Here is a 15,150-nt window from a genome sequence, read left to right as displayed (position 1 = left end):
CTGAAGCTATCGCAATAGGGACATCCCCGGCATGGAGCATACTATACAGTGTTACTATACAGTGTGACTGACGCTATCGCTATAGGGACATCCCTGGCATGGAGCATACTATACAGTGTTTCTACACAGTGTGACTGACGCTATCGCTATAGGGACATCCCCGGCATGGAGCATACTATACAGTGTTTCTACACAGTGTGACTGACGCTATCGCTATAGGGACATCCCCGGCATGGAGCATACTATAAAGTATTTCTACACAGTGTGACTGACGCTATCGCTATAGGGACATCCCTGGCATGGAGCATACTATACAGTGTTTCTACACAGTGTGACTGACGCTATCGCTATAGGGACATCCCTGGCATGGAGCATACTATACAGTGTTTCTACACAGTGTAACTGACGCTATCGCTATAGGGACATCCCCGGCATGGAGCATCCTATACAGTGTTTCTACACAGTGTGACTGACGCTATCGCTATAGGGACATACCTGGCATGGAGCATACTATACAGTTTTTCTATACAGTGTGACTGACGCTATCGCTATAGGGACATCCCTGGCATGGAGCATACTATACAGTGTTACTATACAGTGTGACTGACGCTATCGCTATAGGGACATCCCTGGCATGGAGCATACTATACAGTGTTTCTACACAGTGTGACTGACGCTATCGCTATAGGGACATCCCTGGCATGGAGCATACTATACAGTGTTTCTACACAGTATGACTGACGCTATCGCTATAGGGACATCCCTGGCATGGAGCATACTGTACAGTGTTTCTATACAGTGTGACTGGCGCTATCGCAATAGGGACATCCCTGGCATGGAGCATACTATACACTGTTTCTATACAGTGTGACTGACGCTATCGCTATAGGGACATCCCTGGCATGGACCATACTATATCGTGTTACTATACAGGGTCACTGGAGCTATCGTGATAGGGACATCCCTGTCATGGAGCATACTATACAGTGTCACTATACAGTGTGACTGGCGCTATCGCAATAGGGACATCCCTGGCATGGAGCATACTATACAGTGTTACTATACAGTGTGACTGAAGCTATCGCAATAGGGACATCCCCGGCATGGAGCATACTATACAGTGTTACTATACAGTGTGACTGACGCTATCGCTATAGGGACATCCCTGGCATGGAGCATACTATACAGTGTCACTATACAGTGTGACTGGAGCTATCGTGATAGGGACATCCCTGGCATGGAGCATACTATACAGTGTCACTATACAGTTTGACTGGAGCTATTGCGATAGGGACATCCCTGGCATGGAGCATAGTATACAGTGTTACTATACAGTGTCACTGGAGATATCGCGATAGAGACATCCCTGGCATGGAGCATACTATACAGTGTTACTATACAGTGTGACTGACGCTATCGCTATAGGGACATCCCTGGCATGGAGCATACTATACAGTGTCACTATACAGTGTGACTGGCGCTATCGCTATAGGGACATCCCCGGCATGGAGCATACTATACAGTGTTACTATACCGTGTGACTGACGCTATCGCTATAGGGACATCCCTGGCATGGAGCATACTATACAGTGTTTCTATACAGTGTGACTGACGCTATCGCTATAGGGATATCCCTGGCATGGAGCATACTATACAGTGTTTCTATACAGTGTGACTGACGCTATCGCTATAGGGACATCCCTGGCATGGAGCATACTATACAGTGTTTCTACACAGTGTGACTGACGCTATCTCTATAGGGACATCCCTGGCATGGAGCATACTGTACAGTGTTTCTATACAGTGTGACTGGCGCTATCGCAATAGGGACATCCCTGGCATGGAGCATACTATACAGTGTTTCTATACAGTGTGACTGACACTATCGCTATATGGACATCCCTGGCCTGGACCATACTATATCGTGTTACTATACAGGGTCACTGGAGCTATCGTGATAGGGACATCCCTGTCATGGAGCATACTATACAGTGTCATTATACAGTGTGACTGGCGCTATCGCAGTAGGGACATCCCTGGCATGGAGCATACTATAGCGTGTTACAGTGTGACGGGCGGTATCGCGATGGGACATCCCTGGCATGGAGCATACTATACAGTGTTACTACACAGTGTGACTGACGCTATCGCTATAGGGACATCCCTGGCATGGAGCATACTATACAGTGTTACTATACAGTGTGACTGGAGCTATCGTGATAGGGACATCCCTGGCATGGGGCATACTATACAGTGTCACTATACAGTGTGACTGGAGCTATTGCGATAGGGACATCCCTGGCATGGAGCATACTATACAGTGTTACTATACAGTGTGACTGGAGATATCGGGATAGAGACATCCCTGGCATGGAGCATACCATACAGTGTCACTATACAGTGTGACTGGCGCTATCGCTATAGGGACATCCCCGTCATGGAGCATACTATACAGTGTTACTATACAGTGTGACTGACGCTATCGCTATAGGGACATCCCTGGCATGGAGCATACTATACAGTGTTTCTATACAGTGTGACTGACGCTATCTCTATAGGGACATCCCTGGCATGGAGCATACTATACAGTGTTTCTATACAGTGTGACTGACGCTATCGCTATAGGGACATCCCTGGCATGGAGCATACTATACAGTGTTTCTACACAGTGTGACTGACGCTATCGCTATAGGGACATCCCTGGCATGGAGCATACTATACAATGTTTCTATACAGTGTGACTGACGCTATCGCTATAGGGACATCCCTGGCATGGAGCATACTATACAGTGTTTCTATACAGTGTGACTGACGCTATCGCTATTGGGACATCCCTGGCATGGAGCATACTATACAGTGTTTCTACACAGTGTGACTGACGCTATCTCTATAGGGACATCCCTGGCATGGAGCATACTGTACAGTGTTTCTATACAGTGTGACTGGCGCTATCGCAATAGGGACATACCTGGCATGGAGCATACTATACAGTGTTTCTATACAGTGTGACTGGAGCTATTGCGATAGGGACATCCCTGGCATGGAGCATACTATACAGTGTTACTATACAGTGTGACTGGAGATATCGCGATAGAGACATCCCTGGCATGGAGCATACTATACAGTGTCACTATACAGTGTGACTGGCGCTATCGCTATAGGGACATCCCCGGCATGGAGCATACTATACAGTGTTACTGTACAGTGTGACTGACGCTATCGCTATAGGGACATCCCTGGCATGGAGCATACCATACAGTGTTTCTATACAGTGTGACTGACGCTATCGCTATAGGGACATCCCTGGCATGGAGCATACTATACAGTGTTTCTATACAGTGTGACTAACGCTATCGCTATAGGGACATCCCTGGCATGAAGCATACTATACAGTGTTTCTACACAGTGTGACTGACGCTATCGCTATAGGGACATCCCTGGCATGGAGCATACTATACAGTGTTTCTATACAGTGTGACTGACGCTAGCGCTATAGGGACATCCCTGGCATGGAGCATACTATACAGTGTTTCTATACAGTGTGACTGACGCTATCGCTATAGGGACATCCCTGGCATGGAGCATACTATACATTGTTTCTACACAGTGTGACTGACGCGATCTCTATAGGGACATCCCTGGCATGGAGCATACTGTACAGTGTTTCTATACAGTGTGACTGGCGCTATCGCAATAGGGACATCCCTGGCATGGAGCATACTATACAGTGTTTCTATACAGTGTGACTGACGCTATCGTTATAGGGACATCCCTGGCATGGACCATACTATATCGTGTTACTATGCAGGGTCACTGGAGCTATCGTGATAGGGACATCCCTGGCATGGAGCATACTATACAGTGTTACTAAACAGTGTGACTGGAGATATCGCGATAGAGACATCCCTGGCATGGAGCATACTATACAGTGTCACTATACAGTGTGACTGGCGCTATCGCTATAGGGACATCCCCGGCATGGAGCATACTATACAGTGTTACTGTACAGTGTGACTGACGCTATCGCTATAGGGACATCCCTGGCATGGAGCATACCATACAGTGTTTCTATACAGTGTGACTGACGCTATCGCTATAGGGACATCCCTGGCATGGAGCATACTATACAGTGTTTCTATACAGTGTGACTAACGCTATCGCTATAGGGACATCCCTGGCATGAAGCATACTATACAGTGTTTCTACACAGTGTGACTGACGCTATCGCTATAGGGACATCCCTGGCATGGAGCATACTATACAGTGTTTCTATACAGTGTGACTGACGCTAGCGCTATAGGGACATCCCTGGCATGGAGCATACTATACAGTGTTTCTATACAGTGTGACTGACGCTATCGCTATAGGGACATCCCTGGCATGGAGCATACTATACATTGTTTCTACACAGTGTGACTGACGCGATCTCTATAGGGACATCCCTGGCATGGAGCATACTGTACAGTGTTTCTATACAGTGTGACTGGCGCTATCGCAATAGGGACATCCCTGGCATGGAGCATACTATACAGTGTTTCTATACAGTGTGACTGACGCTATCGTTATAGGGACATCCCTGGCATGGACCATACTATATCGTGTTACTTTGCAGGGTCACTGGAGCTATCGTGATAGGGACATCCCTGGCATGGAGCATACTATACAGTGTTACTGCACAGTGTGACTGACGCTATCGCTATAGGGACATCCCTGGCATGGAGCATACTATACAGTGTTACTATACAGTGTGACTGACGCTATCGCTATAGGGACATCCCTGGCATGGAGCATACTATACAGTGTTTCTATACAGTGTGACTGACGCTATCGCTATAGGGACATCCCTGGCATGGAGCATACTATACAGTGTTTCTACATCGTGTGACTGACGCTATCGCAATAGGGACATCCCTGGCATGGACCATACTATATCGTGTTACTATACAGAGTCACTGGAGCTATCGTGATAGGGACATCCCTGTCCTGGAGCATACTATACAGTGTCACTATACAGTGTGACTGGCGCTATCGCAATACGGACATCCCTGGCATGGAGCATACTATACAATGTCACTATACAATGTGACTGGAGCTATCGTGATAGGGACATCCCTGGCATGGAGCATACTATACAGTGTGACTGGAGCTATTGCGATAGGGACATCCCTGGCATGGAGCATACTATACAGTGTTACTATACAGTGTGACTGGAGATATCGCGATAGGGACATCCCTGGCATGGAGCATACTATACAGTGTTACTATACAGTGTGACTGACGCTATCGCTATAGGGACATCCCTGGCATGGAGCATACTATATACAGTGTCTCTATACAGTGTGACTGGCACTATCGCTATAGGGACATCCCCGGCATGGAGCATACTATACAGTGTTACTATACAGTGTGACTGACGCTATCACTATAGAGACATCCCTGCCATGGAGCATACTATACAGTGTGACTGGCGGTATCACGATAGGGACATCCCTGGCATGGACCATACTATATCGTGTTACTATACAGGGTCACTGGAGCTATTGTGATAGGGACATCCCCGGCAGGGAGCATAGTATACAGTCTTACTATACAGTGTGACTGGAGCTATCGCAATAGGGACACCCCTGGCATGGAGCATACTATACAGTGTTACTATACAGTGTGACTGGAGCTATCGTGATAGGGACATCTCTGGCATGGAGCATACTATACAGTGTCACTATACAGTGTGACTGGAGCTATTGCAATAGGGACATCCCTGGCATGGACCATACCATACTATACAGTGTCACTATACAGTGTGACTGGCGGTATCACGATAGGGACATCCCTGGCATGGACCATACTATATTTTGTTACTATACAGGGTCACTGGAGCTATCGTGATAGGGACATCCCTGGCAGGGAGCATAGTATACAGTGTTACTATACAGTGTGACTGGCGCTATCGCAATAGGGACATCCCTGGCATGGAGCATACTATACAGTGTTACTATACAGTGTGACTGGAGCTATCGTGATAGGGACATCCCTGCCATGAAGCATACTATACAGTGTTACTTATACAGTGTGACTGACGCTATCGCTATAGGGACATCCCTGCCATGGAGCATACTATACAGTGTCACTATACAGTGTGACTGGAGCTATTGCGATAGGGACATCCCTGGCATGGACCATACCATACTATACAGTGTCACTATACAGTGTGACTGGCGGTATCACGATAGGGACATCCCTGGCATGGACCATACTATATCGTGTTACTATACAGTGTGACTGGAGCTATCGCGATAGGGACATCCCCGGCAGGGAGCATAGTATACAGAGTTACTATACAGTGTGACTGGAGCTATCGCGATAGAGACATCCCTGGCATGGAGCATACTATACAGTGTTACTATACAGTGTGACTGGAGCTATCGCAATAGGGACATCCCCGGCATGGAGCATACTATACAGTGTTACTATACAGTGTGACTGGAGCTATCGCGATAGAGACATCCCTGGCATGGAGCATACTATACATTGTGACTGGAGCTATCGCGATAGGGACATTCCTGGCATGGAGCATACTATACATTGTTACTATACAGTGTGACTGGAGCTATCGCGATAGGGACATCCCTGGCATGGAGCATACTATACATTGTTACTATACAGTGTGACTGGAGCTATCGCGATAGAGACATCCCTGGCATGGCGCATACTATATCGTGTTACTATACAGTGTGACTGGAGCTATTGCGGTAGGGACATCCCTGGCATGGAGCATGCTATATCGTGTCACTATACAGTGTGACTTGCGGTATCACGATAGGGACATCCCTGGCATGGAGCATACTATATGGTGTTACTTTTCAGTGTGACTGGAGCTATCGCGATAGGGACATCCTTGACATGGAGCATACTATACAGTGTTACTGTACAGTGTGACTGACGCTATCGCTATAGGGACATCCCTGGCATGGAGCATACTATACAGTGTCACTATACAGTGTGACTGGAGCTATCGCCATAGGGACATCCCTGGAATGGCGCATACTATATCGTGTTACTATACAGTGTGACTGGAGCTATTGCGGTAGGGACATCCCTGGCATGGAGCATGCTATATCGTGTCACTATACAGTGTGACTTGCGGTATCACGATAGGGACATCCCTGGCATGGAGCATACTATATGGTGTTACTTTTCAGTGTGACTGGAGCTATCGCGATAGGGACATCCTTGACATGGAGGTATTGCGATAGAGACGTCCCCCGCTGATCGCTTCCTGTGACACACTTAGTCCTGGCGAGCCTTGTCCTTCCTCCACACAGCGCCATGTTAGGACTCAGGCAGAAACGTGACACCACAGCATTGGTCTCAGCACAGGCTTCCGTGGTGTGAGCTACACATCTGTCTCCAGGGCTCCCCAGTGCTCATTAACCCTCCGAGAACCACAGGCCTGTCCTGGCCGCAAAAATGTATTGTGTGGTTGTTGATTTTTTTTTGCTCGAATCCAAGAGTCAAAACATTTTTGTTATTTTTCGTTTGATCTATGACCGCTTACTTTTCTAAAGGATAAGGTGTATTTTTAATGGGACATTTAAAGGAAATCTATACCGTAAGTCCGCTGACTCTGAGTATACACTAACTATTGAATATTATTATTATTATTTATATAGCACCATTGATTCCATGGTGCTGTACATAACAAGGGGTTACGTACAAAATACAGATATCACTTAGGCTATGTTCACACGAAGCTATTTTAATGCATTTTTCTCCGCAAAAACTCATTAAAATCACTTGCAATAGGTCTGCCATTTACTGCAATGCAAATCCACATGTGCTGTGCACATCATCTGGAAATTTCTGCTGCAAATTCGCAGTGTGGTAAAAACCGCAGCAAGACCAATTCTAGTGCGATTTCGCTGCGAAATTGCCTTCATTGACTCGCATTGGATCGCATAAGATCCGCAAGGTCATGGCAGGCTGTAAGCTTGTTTGAAGAGATGGGTTTTCAGGTTCCGTCTGAAGGATCCAAATGTGGCGATAGTCGAACGTGTTGAGGCACAGAATTCCATAGGATGGGGGATATTCAGGAGAAATCTTGGAGGCGATTGTGTGAGGAACAAATAAGTGGGGAGGAGAGAAGGAGGTCTTGGGAGGACCAGAGATTACGTAAAGGAATGTATCGGGAGATTAGTTCAGAGATGTATGAAGGAGAATGGTTATGGATGGCTTTGTAGGTCAGTGTTAGTAGTTTGAACTGGATATGTTTGGCAATTGGGAGCCAGTGAAGTAATTTGCAAAGGTGGGTAGCAGAGGAGTAGCAAGGCAAGAGATGAACCAGTCGTGCGACAGACTTAAGGATGGCCTGGAGGGGTGCGAGAGTGTTAGCAGGTAAGCCACAGAGGAGGATGTTGCAATACTCGAGGCGGGAGATGATGAGGGCATGCACAAGCAGTTTAGCAGATTGAGGGTTGAGAAAAGGACGGATTCTGGAAATATTTTTGAGCTGGAGGCGACAGGAGGTGGCAAGAGCTTGGATGTTGGGTTTGAAGGAGAGGACAGAGTCAAGGGTTACTCCGAGGCAGCGGATTTCCGTTACAGGGGATTTTTATTGTGATAGATCAGGTGAGCAAGAAAATTTAAAGAATATGGAATATTTACAGTCATCAGTCCTTTTCTCATCCCTGAATCTACTGAAATGTTAGTGCATGCCCTCCTCATCTTCCACCTGCAATATCCTCCTCTGGCGGACACAGACAGAAAAGGGCCGTTGTGCAAGAACAATATATGGGCCCTCTGCAGTCTAATGCCTTATCATAATTCACAATTCCACCTGCTTTGGAGGTATTAGTGGCCTCCTTACCTCTTGAGCAGTTGCACAGGTGGCACCATTGCTATGTTCGTCCGTGATGGCCTCCCAACTAACACTCTCACTCTGGAGCCGTGCTAGTCATGGGGCCGCTACCATTGACCATGCCACTATCTGGCGTGACACTGGTCAACTGCACGGGACGACCTGCTTCCTGGTGTCCGTACCTGCTCCCCTTGCCCCTAGCACTTATGCTGGCTCGCTTTAGGGGATTTTCAGCAGCATCACCCCGCGGGGTGAGGTGGCTGAGTTCCCCTTTACCACAACACACATTTTTATTATACATCACATTGACATTTTTGACAGTGGCATTATATGACGTTTCAGATCTGGGAGGGTTGTCAGGAATGTATCGGGCAACCAACCGTCCAAGATCAGTTCCCAATAGCACATTAGTGGGGAGATTCTCCGACAACCCCACTTCCCTTAACCCCCTCCCCGCACCCCAGTCCAGGAAAACTTGGCCATCGGTATAGGACGGCAAACACCCCCAAACCCTGTGACAGTCAGGGTCTTCCCTGGAATGGGTTCCTCTGGCAACACAAACTCAGGGCGGATGAGGGTACGTTCTGCGCCAGTGTCCTTAAGGCCAACAGTAACGGTGTTGCCCACAGTACTAGGTTGTAAGTTCTCCCGGGCCCGGCCAACCCCCCCACCCACAAAAAGAATGGCTGCAGTAGGCCCTGGGGCCTCAGGTGTTGTGTTCATCTTCTGCTTCATAGGCATCTGCGATCTGGGCTGCTTTGGCGGCTTCCCTCGGCTCCCGGTCAAGTACAAACTGTCTTACTTCCACTGGGCAAAGATGAAGAAACTGGCCCTTCACCATCAGATCCTTCAGATCCTCAAAGGTGGTGACTGACAGTCTTCGAATCCACTGCTCAAAGTTGGTTCTGAGCCCATCCGCCACGTCACTATAGGTGTCATGTGGTCCACGTTGGAGGGCTCTGAACTTCTTCCGGTAAACCTCCGGAGTCAACTGATACTTTTTTTATTAGGGCCTGCTTGACTGCCTCGTAGTCTCCATCCTGTTCTCGAGGGAGAGAAGCTAACACCTCCAGTGCTTTTCCTCTGAGCCCTGGAGTTAAGCACCTTGCCCACTGGTCCGTGGGCAGCTGATACTGCCTGCAGGCCTTTTAAAAACCTCGCAGAAATGTGTCCAAGTCCCCATCCTTTTCCATCACAGGTAAGTTCTCAGGACGGGGTTTAAAACAGTTGGCACTGTTGGACTCACGGGTCTGTGTGGAGGATGTCTGCAGCTGGATTCGGGCTAGCTCCAGCTAGTACTGTCGCTGCTGCTCAGCAGCCTCTCGGTCAGCTTGGGCCTGGCGCTCAGCAGACTCTCGGTCACCTCGGGCCTGGCGCTCCTCTCGGTCAGCTTTGGCCTGTTGCTCTGGAACTTCAGGATCAGCTGCAGTCGTCCGTCACGATTGTCTGCGGTGAGCTGCTCCAAGACCATCTGTAGGTGGGGGTCCACACTACCCTGGCTGCGGGTATGGCTGGCAATCACAGGTGGGGTCCCTGCAGCAGCGCCATCCGGGCCGTGGCTGGCCGCCCCATCATCAGGGCTCTTTAGGACCTTGCAACAGTTCAGCAATCATTTGGGCCTTGGTTTTGCCGGTGGGGTCAATCTGTCCCAGCTCACATAGTGTTATCTGACTGCTGGTGATACCAGGGCTCTCTACATGTAGCCATTATTGCCAAATAAAAGATAGGACAGAAAAACAAGAGAAGGGAAGGGGATGCAACTGCTACACATATAGTAATGTCCCAGATAAAATATTTGAAAACACTGAGTCTGATTTCTTAAAACTCTGCACAGAATTCTCGCAAGAACAATGCAAGTTTTCAGTGACAGGAATGATTGCTCAATCCAGCCACTGATGTTCTGTAATATCCCACCGCTTGACACCAATTTGTCAGGAACTCCACAGCGACGACATCAGGAGATCACGCAATATCTCACCGTTGCCGTCACGCTGTCAGTATTTCGTCTGGAATCGCGAGCACACTATCCAGACTACTCACTCCTTGGGCATCAGCCAGCACGCAGAAAGCGTATGGCGTCAAACCTCTGAACTCCAGCTCCAGGAATATGTGTGTATGCCCCGTACGGTTGCTGCCAGCTGCACGACAGTCCGATTATTAATATTATTCTCTGCCACCACCGTCCAGCTTTGAAATATAATGCAGGCCTGGGCGGACGCCTGCGTTTTGGTAGGGTATATGGCTTTGGGGAAAGGAATGATTACAGGACAAAAGAAACAGAACTATTAAATTTTATATTTAATCCAATTGGGAGGCAGTGTTTAGGAAAAATATATACAAGGATGCTACAAAGGAGACATTAAAATACATAAGCAGATACACAAATAAAACAGGATAAAAAAAGAGAAACTTACACTATAAAGACCGCTGCGATGATTCAATATAGGTGGAGGGGAGACGCTCCGTTTAAACTGTTATCGAACAGGGTCCTCCGCTATTCTGGTGTTTTTGTGGTACAGCTCTACGTAGCGTTTTTCAGTGACAGAAAAATATCCCTATCATTCCCTAGCTGGTCCTACCCCTAAAAATATGGGTCTCGTTATCATCAGAATTATGGAACATCAGTTATTCCATATTTCATTTCGGAGTCGAAGTGTCTGGAGATTTCTTTTTGAAGCTCGGGAAGCAGCCTCAACAGTTACACGCAAATTATTGCAATCCTGCATTTTAATCACCCCCTGCGTCTTCCAGGGACAAGATGCTCACATCTTAACTAAGTTATAACACTTCTTGGCTGTCAGCAGTTTGTTTAAGGCCTTACTCATGACTGTGTTAATTGGGGCTTTGTGCTGAGATTTTTATGGAGACAGCTTTGTACTGACCAAAAGGGGAGTAAGGGAGAAATGGTCAATATCTATGACAGACTTTCAATATTCCTCAATATTTCCCTGTTTTTTGGTATATTCTCAACGCAATATTATGTTACTTTTTTACCCTCCCCATTTATGTAAAATTTCCCCTAATAAAAACTATTTAAACAAAAATACAGTGCAGACCAGTACTAAGCAGTCTGTAAATGTAACAATTAAATGACCGAGGCGCTCCCAAAAGTGCTGCGGTTTCTTCAAACAGCTGATTTGAGGTGGTGCAAATGGCAGATCCTACTGACCTAAGATGAATGGCCTATCCTATAAACATGCTGACAGGATTTCTTTAATGTTCACACATATACCTAAATAAGGTAGGGTGTAGGAGCTTTTGAGGAGCCACACAACGTCTACTCAGAACAGCAAATATTACATAACACTTGGTAATTATGGAGGAGTAGCAGGGAAAAAAGGCAGAGAATATGCAACCTATGACATGTATGGTGGTGAGATGAGCGATGGGTGGGTCTGCCTTCCACTGGGGGCCCATTGGCATCAGACAAGTAGGGCTAAGCACTAGTTTTCAAGCTTGTCTGTCCTGGTGTGTCCCTTTTTCCCTGCTGCACTTCAGCTCTGATCCTGGCTGACACTAATACCAAAACAGGCAGAGTTCCACGTATTGTTTTTATTCAATAAATACAGAACAGACTGAAAGACACAGCTTTTTATATTATCTCACATTACCAAAATGACAGGAAAATACTCACACAAGGGAGGCAGTGCTGTGCACAAGGGAGATACCATAGGGACAGTACTGCACACAGGGGAGACATCACAGCCTCTAAAACAAGCGTCACTGATGACACTTTGTTTCAAGGAGGGGCAGAACCTCTGCCCTCTGATGATGCTTCGTTTGAGTATCCCAGAATACACTGGTGATACTCAAACCAATCGTCATCAGACCGGATATAGAAAAAAATACAATAGCTGTTAGACACTAGTTAGGGGACTGTAGGGAATTTTTAAAGCAAGTATATTAGAAAATATTTTAGATTATGGGACTAAATAGATAGGGTGTTAGGAGCAGAATTACATCGCCTTCGGACCATCCCTTTAAAGTAATCAGCCAGCATGGTTTTGCTGTGTAATCTAAAATCAGGATGATGTAGAAGCTGAGAGCCTGATTACAGTGATGAGTCACTATTCTATTTCAATTAAAGCAGTGTTTAATCAACAGGAGATTATCACTACAGGACCAGGTTTCTCCTGCCCCCTGGTCCATTTGACTCGCCCCCTGGGCCGTGGGGCACTCAGATCCGGGCAATAGGGGAAACGATGGGAGTAGTAGTGGCAACCCGGTTCCGTGGCTCAGGGTGGTCAGGCCAGTGGTAATCCGTTACGTGTTGTTGATTATGTCCGACTACGCCACCCGTGGATTGCAGTTATTAGGAACCGCCGCTGCATGCAGACCGCTGGGGCTGATGAGGTGTGCAGCTAGGGTAGTGTGACTCCCCACGGGAAGAGTGCGGCCCCAGGGCAGTATAATGGATGGTGGGAGTGATGGTAGTGAGAGTCCCAGTGCTGATAGTGCTGGAGGAGCAAGGAGCACACAGACAACAAGTTGCAGTCCAGGGTCTTTACTGAAACAGGTAAACTGACCCATAAACAGTCCCAGCTAGGAGGGGACCTGGATGTTTGAGAGCAACGGGGAAATTGGCCCTGGTCAGGGTGAGGGTGTAGGCCTACCGTGCTTTCTGCGCTCCTTCTGGCTATCTCCTCGTTATAGGGTAACAGCCCACGTTTCCGAGCTTTCCGTGTATTCTCGCCTCTATGGCCTGCGACGTGGGTTCCTTTCTGCTCCCAGCCTTGTACGGCTTTACTGGTCCCTTCGGTTGTGGCAGGGCCTCCAGGCTTCTTAGGCCAAGGAATATACAGTCCCTTGCGGACTGGTTCTCTGCTGGGGGTTGTAGAATCCTCCCAGCCTCAGACACCAAAGTCTGGTAAAGTCAGTCTCTTATCTGCCAAGACAGGCTTGCTTCGCCTCTTGTCTCTGGCTTGTGGCTCTCCTCCTGCCACACTTCCTCTTAGGTGCAGTGCAACTGTCTGTCCCTGCTCTGCTCTGGGACACGTCTCAGTACTGAGACAGGCCATCAAGTTCTCCCTAACCCTGCCCTCAGTACCAGCTTTTATAGGGGCAGCCAGCTCCCCTACTGGCCTGAGACAGGAGGCATTGCATGCTAATGTTCCCCTGACTAGAGAACCTCCCCCTTGCTCTCAGACACAGCTTTATTACACTTTGTGGCATCCAGGCCAGGGTGACACATTCCCCCCTAGTGAAATTTAGTACTTCGGGACTAAACAATAAACAAAGACAATATGCATAACAATAAAACATTAATAGACAGATGACGCACAAATTGAGTTCTTTAGGTCACAGTGTGGCCTGTGACCGGGTGTCCATATCACCAATCCAACGGGGAGCCTTAACCAGGTGGAGGTCTGTCCTACCCCAAGCCCTTCACAGTCTTAGTTCATTCCTTGGTTAGGCTCCGAACGCAGTCCATACAAAGGTCCCGGTTATAAAAAGTCCATAACCTTTGAGTCCTTACGGTAGCTGCAAGAAACTGAAACAGAGTATTACCAAACATGCATGTAACTTTGCAAACGATTCAACATTTGGCAACAGGGTTATTTACAATTTTAGTACACTCTATATTCTCCAGCGAGCGGGTATCTGCCCCTTTGTGCTCCTGGTTGACCTCCTTAACCCACTGTCTGGTGGTGGACCAACCTGGCTTTCCCCACTAGCGTTAGGGGTACAGCTACCAGCTGGGTGTACAGGTAGGGCAGGCAGCTGTCTGCGGGTCCTTTGGCTTACCGCAGGCATGGCAGGCTCACTGTCAGCAGAGGGTTGACTCTCCTGGGCTGCTGGTACAGGCTCTTCTGCCTCTGGAACCGCTTGCTCCTCTTCACCTTCCGGCTCTGGTGTTGGTTGTTGCTGTGCCGGTTGCAGGAAATGCAGGACGGGTACCACTATGGCATCATTTATGCGAGTCCAGGACTGAGGGAACTCTCCGAGAACGGTGCTGATCATTTCTTCCTTGTCCTCTGCGAGTTCAAGGTCACTCTGATCCTCTTCTGCACTACGGAGTTGCTTGGGGCACCTTTTGAGGTGGTCTCTGGAGACGACACTAGTGGTTTCTCCTCCGTCCTTGGTGATTATGCACACCTTTGGGTTGTCGTGGTCAGACTGCAGTACGGTGTAGGGTTCCCTTTCCCACTGGTCGTCCAACTTATGTAGCCTTCTCTTCCGCTTCAGGACTTGCTCACTAGGTTCAAGGGGACCAGCAGGGGCGTGTTGGTTGAAGAGTCTTTCTTGCTTCTCTCTCACCTGGGCCAGGCTCTTCTCCACACTCTCCTGCACCTTCT

Source organism: Phyllobates terribilis, unplaced genomic scaffold, assembly GCF_046119375.1.
Source record: "Phyllobates terribilis strain yellow unplaced genomic scaffold, ASM4611937v1 Scaffold_2__4_contigs__length_985480577, whole genome shotgun sequence".
In the NCBI taxonomy this organism is placed as follows: Eukaryota; Metazoa; Chordata; class Amphibia; order Anura; family Dendrobatidae; genus Phyllobates; species Phyllobates terribilis.
Note: the sequence above shows the minus strand (reverse complement) of the source record.